The 15,273-nt window shown below is 44.1% G+C and overlaps 1 long non-coding RNA gene across 2 annotated transcripts in view; it reads left to right on the top strand.

The window, feature by feature from the left end:
* Positions 1–4,364: 4,364 nt before the first annotated feature.
* LOC309360345 overlaps positions 4,365–15,273 on the top strand; it is a 52,670-nt gene continuing 41,761 nt past the window's right edge. Inside the window, exon 1 of one of the 2 annotated variants that reach the window (XR_014164019.1) lies at positions 4,365–4,473. This is a non-coding gene — a long non-coding RNA (uncharacterized lncRNA). Of the gene's footprint in view, positions 4,479–15,273 lie in introns of both variants that reach the window. The other variant, XR_014164020.1, reaches the window with a different exon arrangement.

Here is a 15,273-nt window from a genome sequence, read left to right as displayed (position 1 = left end):
GTTTGACTTCCAAAACGTTCGACTTCCAAGGCACGGCTTCCGATTGGCTGCAAGAGCGTCCTGCAGCCAATCAGAAGTGGCGGAAGCTGTCCCGGACGTTTGGCTTCCAAAAATCATTCGAAAACCAGAACAATCACTTCCAGTTTCTGATCATTCAGGAGCCGAAACGTTTGAGTTTACAGGCGTTCGGCTTCCGAGGTTCCACTGTAGTTGTGGTTTCTGAGTCACCTTCGAAGGTAGCCCCAGGTAGAGCGCATTGCAGTATTGCAAGTGGGCGATAACCAGGGCATGTACCATTCTGGCGAGAAAGTGTGTGGGCAGGTAAATGCAAACTGAATCTAAGTTCTCCCCTAGCCCTGGTTCTGAGTAGACTTATTAGCTTTGTAAATGTATAAATAAACAAACAAATTACAGATCTTCATCCCTTTCCCTACCAACTTCTAGACTCCTTCATCAGCCATCTGACAAGGCAGAGGCTCCATCCTGCAGCCGTTCATGTAGCAATAAATTTGCCCAAGTCTTTTCTAGCGGGCCACTGGGATCTTTGTTGTTCTTGCTACAGGACATGAACATGCCTGCTGTTCTGCAAACAGATTTTTATGTGCCTCCCTCCCCCCCTTTCTTTAATATGTCAAGAGAAACCTCTTGACCTTGTTCCTTGATCTTGCTGCAGGATGAGAAATAAATGGTGATCAGCCCAGTCGGTTCTATTTCTGACAGCACTTAATGGCATGTGGGATCGAAGTGCTTGTGGGATGGAGAGGAAAGCAGGGGAACTGTGTGCATGACATGACTCTAAGAAGCTTCTGGAGTACTAGAGAGCCAGGGGAGATGAGGGGGTTTGAATCAAGGATGGCTGTGGTTTGCCATGTGCTGAAATGGTTTATGGTTGCAATTTGATAAAAGAATAGTTCCATATAATCAAGCCTTGTGTGCTCTAGGTTTGATTTAGATCTGCTTAAAGGCAGCACGATGGTGCAGGTTGGAGACAAGACAATTGGCTGTAAGAAACCTGAAAATAGCATGATAAGAGGCTGAACTGAATTTGATTATTTTAATTGCATTTTATGACCTGTGCAAAGCATGAGGAAGAGGCAATTAAGCAGGACAGGACATAGCCTAAGAAACGAGAGCCTGGTTCAAGATGCAATGGAAGGGAAACTGGAAGGAAGAGGAGTCAGAGGCAGTCCAAGATGCTAGATACAGCCACATAAAGCAAATGAAAGGAGGATTCACTTAAAACAAAAACCTTTGAGTGTAACCTGCTGTATTAAGGGCTTCTTTCCATGCTCGTTCATAGCTGTCAACTTTTCTTGCAAGGAATCCTATTCGGAATAAGGGAATTTCCCTTAAAAAAAAAGGGAAACGTTGACAGCTATGTGCTCGTTCAAGCTCCAAAATGCCAGGGAATTTCAGCCGTTAAGGGTCACTTACAGGCATAAAGATGATTGGAAATATAGTTACAGTATAAGAACTTTTTAAAAAATGTTGTTGTTTAGTCGTTTAGTCGTGTCCGACTCTTCGTGACCCCATGGACCAGAGCACGCCAGGCACTCCTGTCTTCCACTGCCTCCTGCAGTTTGGTCAAACTCATGCTGGTAGCTTCGAGAACACTATCCAACCATCTCGTCCTCTGTTGCCCCCTTCTCCTTGTGCCCTCCATCTTTCCCAACATCAGGGTCATTTCCAGGGAGTCTTCTCTTCTCATGCGGTGGCCAAAGTATTGGAGCCTCAGCTTCAGGATCTGTCCTTCTAGTGAGCACTCAGGGCTGATTTCCTTCAGAATGGAGAGGTTGGATCTTCTTGCAGTCCATGGAACTCTCAAGAGTCTCCAACAGCACCATAATTCAAAAGCATCAATTCTTTGGCGATCAGCCTTCTTTATGGTCCAACTCTCACTTCCATACATCAATACTGGGAAAACTATAGCTTTTACTGTACAGACCTTTGTTGGCAAGGTGATGTCTCTGCTTTTTAAGATGCTGTCTAGGTTTGTCATTGCTTTTCTCCCAAGGAGCAGGCATCTTTTAATTTCATGGCTGCTGTCACCATCTGCAGTGATCATGGAGTCCAAGAAAGTAAAATCTCTCTATTGATAATATTAAAGTCAGCTTTTAACAGTTCAGAACTAAAGCAGGTATAGTGTGTGTGTGTGTGTGTGTGTGTGTGTGTGTGAGAGAGAGAGAGAGAGAGAGAGAGAGAGAGGATGTGAGTGTGAATGAATGTTCTCTCTCCCACCTCCATCATAGAGCAAAGGTTGCTATTTTTACCTAGTCATGCCCTGCGACACAATTCTAAACTTAGGTGAATTGCATTCCAGACATTTTCTTACACAATCACCTACATCGGAGACTGCACTGATTGGGGGAAAGTATGACTCATACCATCGAAAGCTTTTCTGAGAACTGCTAACGGCTACCTGCTAACGGCAACCTGCTAACGGCAACCTGCCTTGGAGATGACCAGATGGAACTGCAATTTGTTTACTTGGACTCTATGTGTACTGAAAGATCTACATAGCATGTATACTTATTAACACTGACAAATATGTGTCCAGGGTTTCTGTGTCAAAGGCTGCAGCGGTAAGCCGTGGATGAGTAAATTTGTCAATTGGAACGGCAACAGAAAAGCATTACAGTACTAAGAATTCAAAACAGGGGTTTCTTCTTGTTATATCAGGATCAATCTTGCATGTGATGACAGCAGATAAGATACATTGTCTGTCACAATCGCTTATGGTATATGTTTTCTAAAAAAAGAGTTGAAACTTTCCTTTCCCACTACTTATTACCCCATAGGGAGGGGCAGGGCCAGATTTAGGTTTGATGAGGCCCTAAGGTACTGGAGATAATGGGGCCCTTTATATGTCCAGCTGTCCTTTGTCAACAACAAATTGTTGCTGATTTTTGTATTGAATATATACTATGTGGTAATTTAGGGACGCGGGTGGTGCTGTGGGTAAAACCTCAGTGCCTAGGACTTGCCGATCGCATGGTCGGCGGTTCGAATCCCCGCGGTGGGGTGAGTTCCCGTCTTTTGGTACCAGCTCCTGCCCACCTAGCAGTTCGAAAGCACCCCTAAGTGCAAGTAGATAAATGGGTACCGCTTTATAGTGGGAAGGTAAACGGCATTTCCGTGTGCTGCGCTGGTGCTGGCTCGCCAGAGCAGCTTCGTCACGCTGGCCACGTGACCTGGAAGTGTCTCCGGACAGTGCTGGCCCCCGGCCTCTTAAGTGAGATGGGCGCACAACCCTAGAGTCGGACATGACTGGCCCGTACGGGCAGGGGTACCTTTACCTTTTTATGTGGTAATTTATGGACCTAAGGTATCTTAAGCCATTTGCATATAACAAAATACTGTATTTTTCTCGCTCTATAGGACACACTTTTCCCCTCCTAAAAAGTAAGGAGAAATGTGTGTGCGTCTTATGGAGCTCCCGCTGCGCTCCGGGGGCTTCGCGTTGTTTTCGCTGAAGCCAGGAGAGGAAGAGGGGGCGGTGCGCACTGATCCCTCTTGCTCTCCTGGCTTCGCTTCGCTAGAGAGGCACTGCACAGCTTTCCCTCTCTGCGCAGTGCCCCTTCAGCGAAGCAGGAGGAGAAACGGAAGGGGCTCTGTTTCTGCTGCCGCTTTGCTGGAAGGTCGATTCGCAGAGAGGGAGAGATTTTTTTCCCTTGTTCTCCTCTAAAACTAGGTGCGTCTTATGGTCGGGTGCGTCTTATAGAGCGAAAAATACGGTGTATATTTTATCAAAGTAATTGTTGAATTGAAATACAATTAAGAAGTATATTAATAGTGAAATACAATTAAGAAGAAGTATATTAATAGTGTTTTTTATCATATTTTGGAAATGTACATCCGTGGTTCATTTTCCTTTAATTTGGGGGGGGGCAAGAGAATGTGGCCCTAAGCTATAGCTTGTTTAGCTTATACATAAATCCGGCACTGGGGACGGGGCAGACTCATTTCAGATTTAAAGGCAAACCTACCAAATTCTCACTTTCCAAAACAATATGAGAACCATACTTTGAAATATTCTAAAATTTGCAATGCAGTTCGCCAGCTAAGTAATGCGGACGAAAACGCACATATACTGTGGTAAAGAGTGCACAAAACATCATATATTACTGAAAATAACTTACAAAAATGTAAGGGGAAGGTAGTTGCAAAAATGTATACACACGGGCCCCATTTGCCTAAGATTTCAGTTGATTCCATCAAGAATCAGTGATCTCCCCCCGCTCCTGAAATGGTTTCTTCCTAAAATTGCTGCGGCTAATGAGCAAAAGAGAGACAAAGGAAAAACATGATTTGTCTGTTGTCTCCTGCTCTCTGATTTGTCCAATCTCTCTCCCTGTTCTCTCTTTCCAAGTTTTCTGCCCCAAAATAGCTGCTGCTGACCAGCAAAGTAGGAACAAGGAAGGAAGTGGCCAAGCTGCAGCTGTCTGGATATTATTTGAATCTGCAGAGTGTATAGTGAGGTTTGGGACATAATTCTTTATGTTTGCATAAGTGAATTTGCGGGTGATAATGAGCGGGCAGGTAGCAGGACCTGCTCGTACAGTATATTAGTTGAAACTCCGTATCTAAAATACCTTGGGAGAAATTCACACTAAAATGCTGACATCATTTAATGAGCCTTAAAAAAAAAAGTCACTAATTGTTTCAGGATAAATTTAAGACTGGAAAAGTAAGAAACTGAAATTGACACATTTATCCATTCCTCTTTCCCTGTATCTTATCTCTCTCCTCCATCTCTTTTAGGTCAGTCAAATTCACTGGGTGGTCTTGGTGCAATGATTGTCCCTCAGCCTAACTTAACTCACAGGGCCTTTGTGAGGAGAAAAGCCCAAATATCGGTTTGTCACCCAGCTGCTAAAAAGGCATAGCAGCATTGATGGGGATAAAACTCTGGCAGTTCTTATGGATTGCCCCATATCCTGAGCATGCTTTGTCTCCATGGTTTCTTCAGTTATTCAGGCCCATTCACATTCACGGGTAAAAATAAATAAAAATACATTGGGCTGTAACTTTTGGCACCTTCGTTGAAATAGGAGAATAAGGAGTGCTGTGGTGAAATGTGTTGGATTGTTTCCTCCCCCCCCAACTGCTATTTCTCATGGGAGGTGAGGGGGGCCAGTTACTATTTAACAATGCTGCTTTCATTTTCCCAGCATCCCGGCATAAATTGTCCAGCAAAACACAACTGATGGCTTCCCAGGATTTTTACAGTTTATTCCACAAAGTGCCATAAACTGTCATCCCCGGACACATGTCACAGTGTTGTATTATGTACTGCTATATACTTTCTATCAGCGGGAAAACTGAGCATTGAATAAACTCGGGCTTCTGCTAAGCATCAAAATGTACTAACCTGGGCTGGAATCAACGTGTGGGCATGATCCAGCCATGTTGTTGGCATCCGTCTGCCTCAAGAGAGAATCGAGTTCACTTCCAGGGGTGCAGTAAAACTGCTGTATTAGCAGTGACCTCCCCAGGGCGCAAGTCAGGGCAGTAAATATAGAGATCTTGGGCTTCCCAGAAAACAAGACCCCTCTTTCGGCTTCGCTGATGTGGTCCAAAGGAAAGCAGAGCAATACGTTTGGCACCAGCTTGGCTGCAGGATTTGCCAGAAGGAGGTGCCATTCAACTGTCCTAGGGACTCTGATTTGCGTAAGGGTTTGTCCTGAGCCTTTTTGTCTCCTGAATATATCCTGCGAGGCAGTGAAGAGGGGGAACCCTCTGCCTCAGGTATTGATAGTTTCAGAAACACTTCCTTCGCTGCTAAATTTAGGACATCTGTTGTTCACAGTGTGTAAATTACCGACACATAAAAATGCAGCCCTCTTTTTCTTGGATAGAGGTGTTGAAAATGCATGCCAGATAATTGTTTCGAAAACACTGGTATGGCTGAAGGTGGAGTTGGTCTCTGAATTTATAGTTAAACCCCCTACACACACACACACACACACACACACACACACACACACACACACACACGCAAAAAAGCAAAAAAGCAAAGCAGGCACAAATACTAAGAAACAATGTCACCAAGATTGGATTACTGAAGTGTCTGGGCTAGCAGATGGCACAAATCATCACAAAATGATAAAATAATTATTTGCCTGAAATTAAAGAAGCAGTCGAGGGAATAGTTGATAGATGAAGCAGCAAATGGGAAGGGGTCCATGCGAAAGGGACTGACTTCAACAGCCCAATACCTAGTAACGGTAAACAGACAGGCAAACAAGACATTGTGGGATCCAGAATTAATGACGTGGGAAAATGTGCTATTAAGTTCTCTGAAAACTTCAGATGAAGTGAATGGAGCAAATATCCCTTGTGCATTTTTGAAGTGTTGATTCTGGGCCAGTGGTTGTGCTTTAGGTCCGGGCTTTAGTTTGGGCACATCACATAAGGTCTCCTTGGTTGTTGGCAGGGCCGGATTTAGGCTTGATGAGGCCCTAAGCTACTGAAGGTAATGGGGCCCTTTATATGTCCAGCTGTCCTTTGTCAACAACAAATTGTCGCTGGTTTTTTTGGGTTGAATTTTTGCTATATAGTAATTTATGGACCTAATAGGTATCTAAAGCCATTTGCACAAAATACCGTATTTTTCGCTCTATAAGATGCACTTGTCCCCTCCTAAAAAGTAAGGGGAAATGTGTGTGCATCTTATGGAGTGAATGCAGGCTCCATGGCTACAGCGAAATGGTATCTAAAACCATTTGCACAAGTTGCCATGCAGCCAGTCCATGCAGAATGTAGGTACCCTATATATAGAAATGAGCAAACCAGTGATATTTTTAGGAGCGGGCTAGCAGGTGGGGTCCATTACTTACATCATAGGAGCCTACACAACACAAAACACTGTTGCTATATGTAGGTTTTATTTTATGTGCTTTTTATCTTACATTTTGGAAATGTACATCCAGTTCCCCCCCTTTAATTTTTTGGGGGCCCCCAAGAGAGTGGGGACCCTAAGCTATAGCTTGTTTAGCTTATATGTAAATCCGGCACTGGTTGTTGGTGCCGTGCAGCTGGATGCATTTCCTCCACTAGAGAAGAGACAGCTACAAGGGGAACATAGAACTCTCCAGAGAGCTAGGAATATAGAAGGTGTGACTGGAAAGTTCGGTGAATGGTCACAGAAATCGGACAGCGAGAAATATTCGAACATACAATCAACATCGGAAACCCATGAAAGGCTCACAGTTCTGTACGAAGATGAAGCGGTAACTCGAAAGACAGTGTATGAGTAGTTTAAGTGTTTCTGTGAAGGGCGGCAAACCATCGAAGATGACCCTCAATCTGGCAGACCACCAACGAGCAGAACAGTGACAAATGTTGACAAAGTTCGTGAGTTATTGATGTGGGATCAGCGTTTGTCCGTCTGAATGATGGCGGAGGAATTGCATATTCTGTGTGAAATCATTACTAAGGTTACTAAGTTGTGTCCCACCCTCCATATTCTCCCAGTCTGGCCCCAGCAGATTTCTTTCTTTTTCCAAAACTGAAATCTGCACTGGAAGGGCACAGATTTCCCAACATTTCACACGTCCAGGCTGCTGTGACGAGTAACTGAAAGTAGTACGAAAAGAGGACTTCTCCAGAAGTTTCCAACATTTCTACAAACCTTGTCAACGGTGCATTGTATCAGAGGGGGCCTACTTTGAAGGCCTGTAAGGTGTGTATGTTCAAATATTTCTCGCCGTCCGATTTTTGTGACCATTCACCAAACTTTCTGGTCACACCTTGTAGGAAGCTTCCTTATTCCAAATGAGACCATTGGACCATCTTGCTCAGCATTGTCTAAACTGGCTGGTAGTGACTCTCCAGAATTTCAAGGCAGGAGTCTCTCCCAGTCCTACCTGGTTGTACCTGTGGCAGCCACCTGGTAGTCTGGTTTCTTTCTGTGTTGGAGGTTTGGGGGTTTGAGAGGCTTGGACTGGCCAGATTGGCTCTCTTATTGCCCATGCTTGGACATTGCTGATTGCTGTTTTCCTTGTCACTGAGAATTTCCTAGCCATGGGTTTCCCTTCTTAGGTGAGTATAAAACATGGCAGCCATTGCATCCATTTAGTGCCAGCATCTCTACCTTGTACTACAATATTAGCATAGGATTCCTTAGCCATGCACCTGCTTAACTCTAAATTAAATGGGACCTAAAACTGCTTAGCCTTGCTGGATTGTACTATAGAGAAGCAATGTCTCATTTCCCAATAATTCCACTTTTCGTAATGTTTTGGATGTCAGCCCAGTTAATTCATATAAATGAAATTGTTCTATAGATTTATATTGCCTTGTGGTAGAGGCCACATTTATAAACCTACAATTAGGGGGTTGACAGGTCGATATTTTTAGGGCTATGTGCAGAGCTTTGAGCAAGACCCCCAATAGACTCATAAATCCCAATCCCCAAAACTGTTTGAAAGCAGACACATGCACACTAATCCCAGCTTTCAGCCATGTAAAGGTAAAGGGACCCCTGACCATTAGGTCCAATTGTGACCGACTCTGGGGTTGCGGTGCTCATCTCGCTTTATTGGCCGAGGAAGCCGGCGTACAGCTTCCGGGTCATGTGGCCAGCATGACTAAGCCGCTTCTGGCAAACCAGAGCAGCGCACGGAAACGCTGTTTACCTTCCCGCGGGAGCAGTACCTATTTATCTACTTGCACTTTGACGTGCTTTCGAACTGCTAGGTTGGCAGGAGCAGGGACCGAGCAAAGGGAGCTCACCCCGTCGCGGGGATTCAAACTGCCAACCTTCTGATCGGCAAGTCCCAGGCTCTGTGGTTTAAGCCACAGTGCCACCCGCGTCCCTTTTCAGCCATGTACTCACTATATATTTAAAGCACTCCCCAAAGGATCCTGGGAACTGTCGTTTGTTATGGGTGCTGAGAATTGTAGCTCTGTGAGGGGATAAATCTGGTGAAGGCAGTTATGCATGGTATGGAAATCAAGCCATCAAGGTTTAATCACCAACAATTTAAGATTTTTCTAAGCAATATGTTTCTAAGGGGGAAAAAATCAAAACAGTTTAGCAGTTAATCATAAGAGCAATTAGGATAACAGCCTCTAAACAGAACGCAACACTTCTCATTCTTTCACAGATCATGTATGACCATTCTTCATAGGTAGCTATGTTTCTGGTTATTGGGTAGTATAAAAAATAACCAGAATAAATGTTCTTACATTGTGCTGCTTTTTGCAGTTTAATCTTGAATGTATCAGAAAACCATCTTCTGATCTTTGCTGGGAATCTTCATTCTAGTTACAAACTCCAAAATATCTTTGACCCTTACTGAAACATTCAATGGCATGCATGTTTCCCAACATGCAATCCCAACAGGAAAAACAGGGAAATGGTGGCCACTGTGACCAAAACTGAAAAAAAGACTGGGCTACTTAGGACGGGGAGTTCATTTAATGTAGGCGTAAAAGGTACTGATTTCTGTTCTGTGTCATAGCTGTTGCATGCAGCGCTGTTTCCATTCCACTGCAGCTTGGCTTCTGACAAAAGCTATGTTACTTGACTTGCTGCCTGGTGTGGCACAATTCTACATAATTACTTACATGGTTCTCATGTTATTCCACACCATTCATTTAACTGCAAAGGAAATGCAGTGCAAATTCAATCCATATTATTTATAGATTGAAAACAACAGCAACAGTGAATATGGATTGTATTTGCTGGATTGATTTCCTTTCCGAGCGTTTGGTAAAGAAGCAAACCTTGGCAATTTCTGCTCCCATTTCCTTGGGAATCCTCTGACATTGCTAGCTGTGTGCCCTTCCCCATATTCAGGAAAGTGTTAGGAGAGGTGGACCCTATGCCCCTCCCTACAGTGGTGTAGCGTGGGTTGTCAGCACCCGGGGCAAGGCAAGTAATTTGCGCCCCCTAACCCGTGGATTTGCGCCCCCTAACCCGTGGATTTGCGCCCCCTAACCCGTGGATTTGCGCCCCCTAACCCTAACCCCCAGATGTTGTAACCCCCCTGCACCCCCCATGCTACGTCACTGCCTCCCTAGCCTTCTTTGCAGAGCTATAGTTTTTTTTGGCTCAGTTGCGCAGGTTATATAGAGAATTGTCATTGCATACACATTCCCTGTTCTGTATTGTGTGCACAGAGGGCTTTCACTAGCACACAAATGAAAAATCTGGATTAGTGCAAACAAGTCACTGGGGTTGATTACAATTGGCTTTCGGATAAATATTTTTACAGGTACTTTCCTCGTCTAAAATATATCTGTAATTCTAGGTGACCTTTATGCTTCCAAATTGAAGAAATGCTATCCATTCGACCAGTCAATAGAAGAAACCAATATAATTTTTGAAGAATTGTTCCTTCTGTAATGAACATGTAAGGCCATTCAAGCAGTTGCAATGGCAGTCCGATAAAAAAAACACATTGATCTTTGAATAATGTTTGGTGGGCAGGTCATGTCTTCAGTGCAGAATTCCCTCCCCTTCTCCCCAGTACTTAAAATAATGAAAGAGCAATAAAGTGTTAAATTTCAAGGCTCTAATTCACTGGCGATGTGAGAATTGTTTCAGGAAGCGATTCTTTACACGGACCTATGTGATGTTAGAAGCTTCAGGAAAATTGAGAGAAGAAACAATTAATAGATTCTGGTTATACTACATACCTGAATGCAGTTTAAGGAGTCACTGATGGTCTGGCAAGGGGTGTGAAAGCAACCACCACATCTTTACCATGCGGAAGTGTAGAGTAGCACCAATTTGTTTTTCTCCTTGCTGTGCTGAAATTCTGTATCAGCCATTATTAACCTGTGCATTACGAGCTATGACCTTCCAAAGTGATATTTCTACCTCCTCCTGAAACCTGACAAGACTGGATCTACACTGATTGGGGGCGGGGGGGATTGCATGACTGAATGCATCCTCATATGAAAGTGTGTATTTGGGGGAAATTCCATCTCTAATTCAGAACTTCATCTTGTATGGCACGAGGGTTCAGTCATAAGAGCCTTCACCTAGACCAGGCATAGGCAAACTCGGCCCTCTGGATGTTTTGGGACTACAACTCCCATCATCCCTGACCACTGGCCCTGTTAGCTAGGGATGATGGGAGTTGTAGTCCCAAAACATCCAGAGGGCCGAGTTGCCTATGCCTGACCTAGACTCTAAAAGGGTCCAGGGCATTTTTACTACTGTTTATTTATATGGGATACAGGTCTTTAGCCATTAAATAATCTATGGCTTGTTTAAGCTTGTTGGGGGGGGCGGGGACTGTTATTATGATTATTCCATTATTATGCTGTCTATTATTATGATTTTTATTACGTTTTTATTGTTTTAATATTATGATTTTACTATTTACCTAGGAAGAAAACCCCACTGAACTCAATGGGTTTTACTCCTGGGTAGACACATATAGGTTCGTGCTATTGGAAAAAATATAGATATTGTGTGCTTGAAAAACCGCTGTGAAAGCTAAGGTCTTAAGGATGTGCCCTTACTTACTAGGGGGAGTTTAGCGCCACGGAACTCCCTAGGTTTTCCTTCTACACAAACAAACCCAGATTGCGCTGCAGGCCACCTCTTTATTGGATGCAGTTGTAATCCCGTACCACTGACGGCAGCGCACACATTCATACTCCTGATGTTAACTCCTAGATTAGTTCATTCATTCATTCATTCATTCATTCATTCATTCATTCAGCAGAGCAGCCACTGTTTAGCCTGGGGGATTCTTGTAGCGCAAGTGGGCTGAGGGGAGGAGGGGGAAGTACTGAGTTTCCGTACCTTGACAGAATTCCAGTAATTTGTCAGAGCAGTTGACCCTGACATGACTTAGCCATATCCCAGAAGGATAGTGCTTGGCAGTCTGTTACTGCTGGAGAAAAGCTTTTAGCAGTTGGCAGGAGGACTGTCCATCCTTTTTTTTTTTTGCCGCAGCTAGCTTCAATCTCGGAGAGCCATGCAGCTCTTTTTGCTGCAGATGCGAAGCTTTGTAGGTGCTGAGCACTGCATATTTCTCTCAGCACGCATGCCATTCTGCTGCTGTCTTGGGCGGCTGTGTACAACGATCCCTTACCAGGAGGCCAGTTATGATGGAGTGGAGCTCTCTCACTCTGGAACGTCCAGTTCTATCCACCCGGAAGGTCACTTATCGTAGTGCTCATGCAGTCATGTGCCAGGTAGATCATCTGTTTCGCCCTCCAGTTGCTCGGAATAATTTTACTGCACATCTGCCCCAAACCTGAATCAGAAGAAACTGCAAGAATTCATTATTACATAAGCACCTGGTTAGCTGTAATACTCCTCCCATTGCAGACCCTCAAAGTGTCCCTATTTTCCAGGAACAGTTCCAGATTTACAGAAGTCGTCCCGGTTTCTGATTTGATTCTGGAATATCCTGCTTTTTCTTAAAGATAAAGGTACCCCTGCCGGTACGGGCCAGTCATGTCCAACTCTAGGGTTGTGCACCCATCTCACTTAAGAGGCCGGGGGCCAGTGCTGTCCGGAGACACTTCCGGGTCACATGGCCAGCGTGACGAAGCTGCTCTGGCGAGCCAGCACCAGCGCAGCACACGGAAACGCCATTTACCTTCCGCTATAAAGCGGTACCTATTTATCTACTTGCACTTAGAGGTGCTTTCGAACTGCTAGGTGGGCAGGAGCTGGGACCGAAAGACAGGAGCTCACCCCACCGCGGGGATTCGAACCGCCGACCATGCGATTGGCAAGCCCTAGGTGCTGAGGTTTTACCCACAGCGCCACCCGCGTCCCTTTTTCTTAGGTCGTCCCTATTTTCATCGGGGGAAATGTTGGAGGGTATGGAGTTATGCAACCCTCGAGCCAAGGTGGTAAGTAACTATGCAACCTTTAGAAGACATCTGAAGGCAGCCCTGTAGAGGGATTTTTTTAAAAAAATGTTTTATTATGTTTTTATATATGTTGAAAGCCGTACAGAGTGGCTTGGGCAACCCAATCAGAAGGGCGTGGGATTAATAAATAATAATAAAATAATAATAATTTATTTATACCCCGCCCATCTGGCTGGGCTTCCCCAGCCACTCTGGGCGGCTTCCAACAAAATATTAAAATACAGTAATGCATCAAACATTAAAAGCTTCCCTAAACAGGGCTGCCTTCAGATGTCTTCTAAAAGTCTGGTAGTTGTTGTTCTCTTTGACATCTGGTGGGAGGGCGTTTCACAGGGTGGGTGCCACTACCAATAATAATAATAATAATAATAATAATAATAATAATAATAATAATAATGATGGGCATCTCTGTTTTCATTGGAGAAATGTTGGAGTGTATGCCAAGGTTTCTAACTGGGTATGCAGAAGAGTTCTCGAATCCTCTTCACCACTTAGAGGAATAGATGTCGTCACAATCTGTAGCTAGGATTTCCCTGACATTGCAGCCTTCTTGAGAAGCAATGCTTGAATTGTTGAATCAGCAGGGAATGGAGCTGTGCTACATGGCCCCTCCCCAAACACTACATGTGCCGGCTCCCTTTGCTCCTTGACATCTGTGCATTAGCACGTCTACCATCCCCCCTCGCTACAAGCATCAATGCCGAATGTGAACAAAATTCGGCGTGGGCTTTGAGTCCTTGCTTCGCACTCAGAAATTATTCAACACTTGAGCATCTCTTCTGCAGAGAGCTTTGTGCTCAGGGCCAATTACAGGGGTCCCCTGGTGGTGGGGATGTGGCCTGCACATTATGTTCAAAGTGGGCCTCAAATTTAGACACCTGTTAATGGTTTTGCATTTAATAACTTATTCTTATGGTCAGTGGATCAAAATGTGACATACTGTACACTCTTAGCTTAGAGCTGCAAATAAGATGTGTGATGACAGGCACAGATTTTTGGTAAATGATGTAGGTTTTGCCATAAAGAATATTGTAAGTAAGTAAGTAATAATAATAATAAAATTATTTATACCCCGCCCATCTGGCTAGGTTTCCCCAGCCACTCTGGGCAACTCCCAACAGAATATTAAAAACACGACAAAACATTTAACATTAAAAACTTCCCGAAACAGGGCTGCCTTCAGATGTCTTCTAAAAGTCAGATAGTTGTTTATTACTTTGACATCTGATGGGTGGGCGTTCCACAAGGAGGGCACTACTACTGAGAAGGCCCTTTGCCTGGTTCCCTGTAACTTCACTTCTCACAGTGAGGGAACCAGCAGAAGGCCCTCGGAAGCGGACCTCAGTGTCTGGGCTGAACGATGGGGGTGGAGACGCTCCTTCAGGTCTAAATTGATATAAAAATATATCAATTCTGATGGCACAACAGCAGACTATGATGACTGTGTCCTTTCAGATCCGCTGATTATATAAACCAGGTGTGAGGATCCTTTGACCCTCTATGTGTAGCTGAACTACAACTTCCATCATTCCTGACCATTGAGCTTGCCCACTAAGGCTGATGGGTACTGTAGTTCATCAACATTTGGAGAGCCAAAGGTTCTCCACACCTGATACAAACAAACCACAACTAGTGACAGCTGCCTTATGCCCCACCCACTTTATGGTGCCTTATTTTGGGTTTTATGTGTTGTCATTTTTAAATATTTATCATTGCCAGGAGCCCCAAAATTTGGAAGTGACCCCCAGGCCTCTGTGGATCTTTGAGGGGGCCTGTTAATGGTGATCCCATCCATGGACTGAGTGTATCTGTTGTGTGTTAGAAAGATTGTGTTTACAAATAAAACATGGTAAGCACAGAATTTAATAATTTATTTGTCTCTGTGTTAAGAATGACAGGTCAGAGGCACACATGAGCCCAGGGCTTGCTCTCATGGTGTGTGTTGTGTGGTTCAGAAACAGAAAGGGAAAATAAGGCATATAAAAATCCATGTAAGTGAAGACACAAAACACTCATAGCTTATAAAAAAAGTTTCCTATATGGGTGATCTGGATCAATGAAGTTTTAATACACACACTATTAAACCATGGGTAAGTGAGCTTATGAAATGAGAAATGCTGTGTTTTTATGTCAAAATTACAGATTCCATTAAAAGTGTTATCACAGCAGTGATTGCTCAGGTTGAATGACTTGAGGCAGTTCAGGTTGAGCCAATCAGTAATGATTGGATGCAATTTAGTTGTCTGGTTCTGCTGTGTTCACAGGAGAAATAGTCCTGTGAAACCACAGGAAGCAGCTGAAAAACAACCAGAAATGAGTTGTGGAGGGCTGAAAATGCCACCTCTGAAGTGGAGAGGGGTTAATTAATGCTGAAGGAGACAGTGACCGGTAGACTGTGACAAGTCGTACGTACTTTGGAAG

The sequence above is a fragment of the Podarcis melisellensis genome, assembly GCF_964234715.1.
Source record: "Podarcis melisellensis genome assembly, chromosome: 17".
NCBI classification, from domain to species: Eukaryota; Metazoa; Chordata; class Lepidosauria; order Squamata; family Lacertidae; genus Podarcis; species Podarcis melisellensis.
This window is presented reverse-complemented; position numbering and strand designations above follow the sequence as displayed.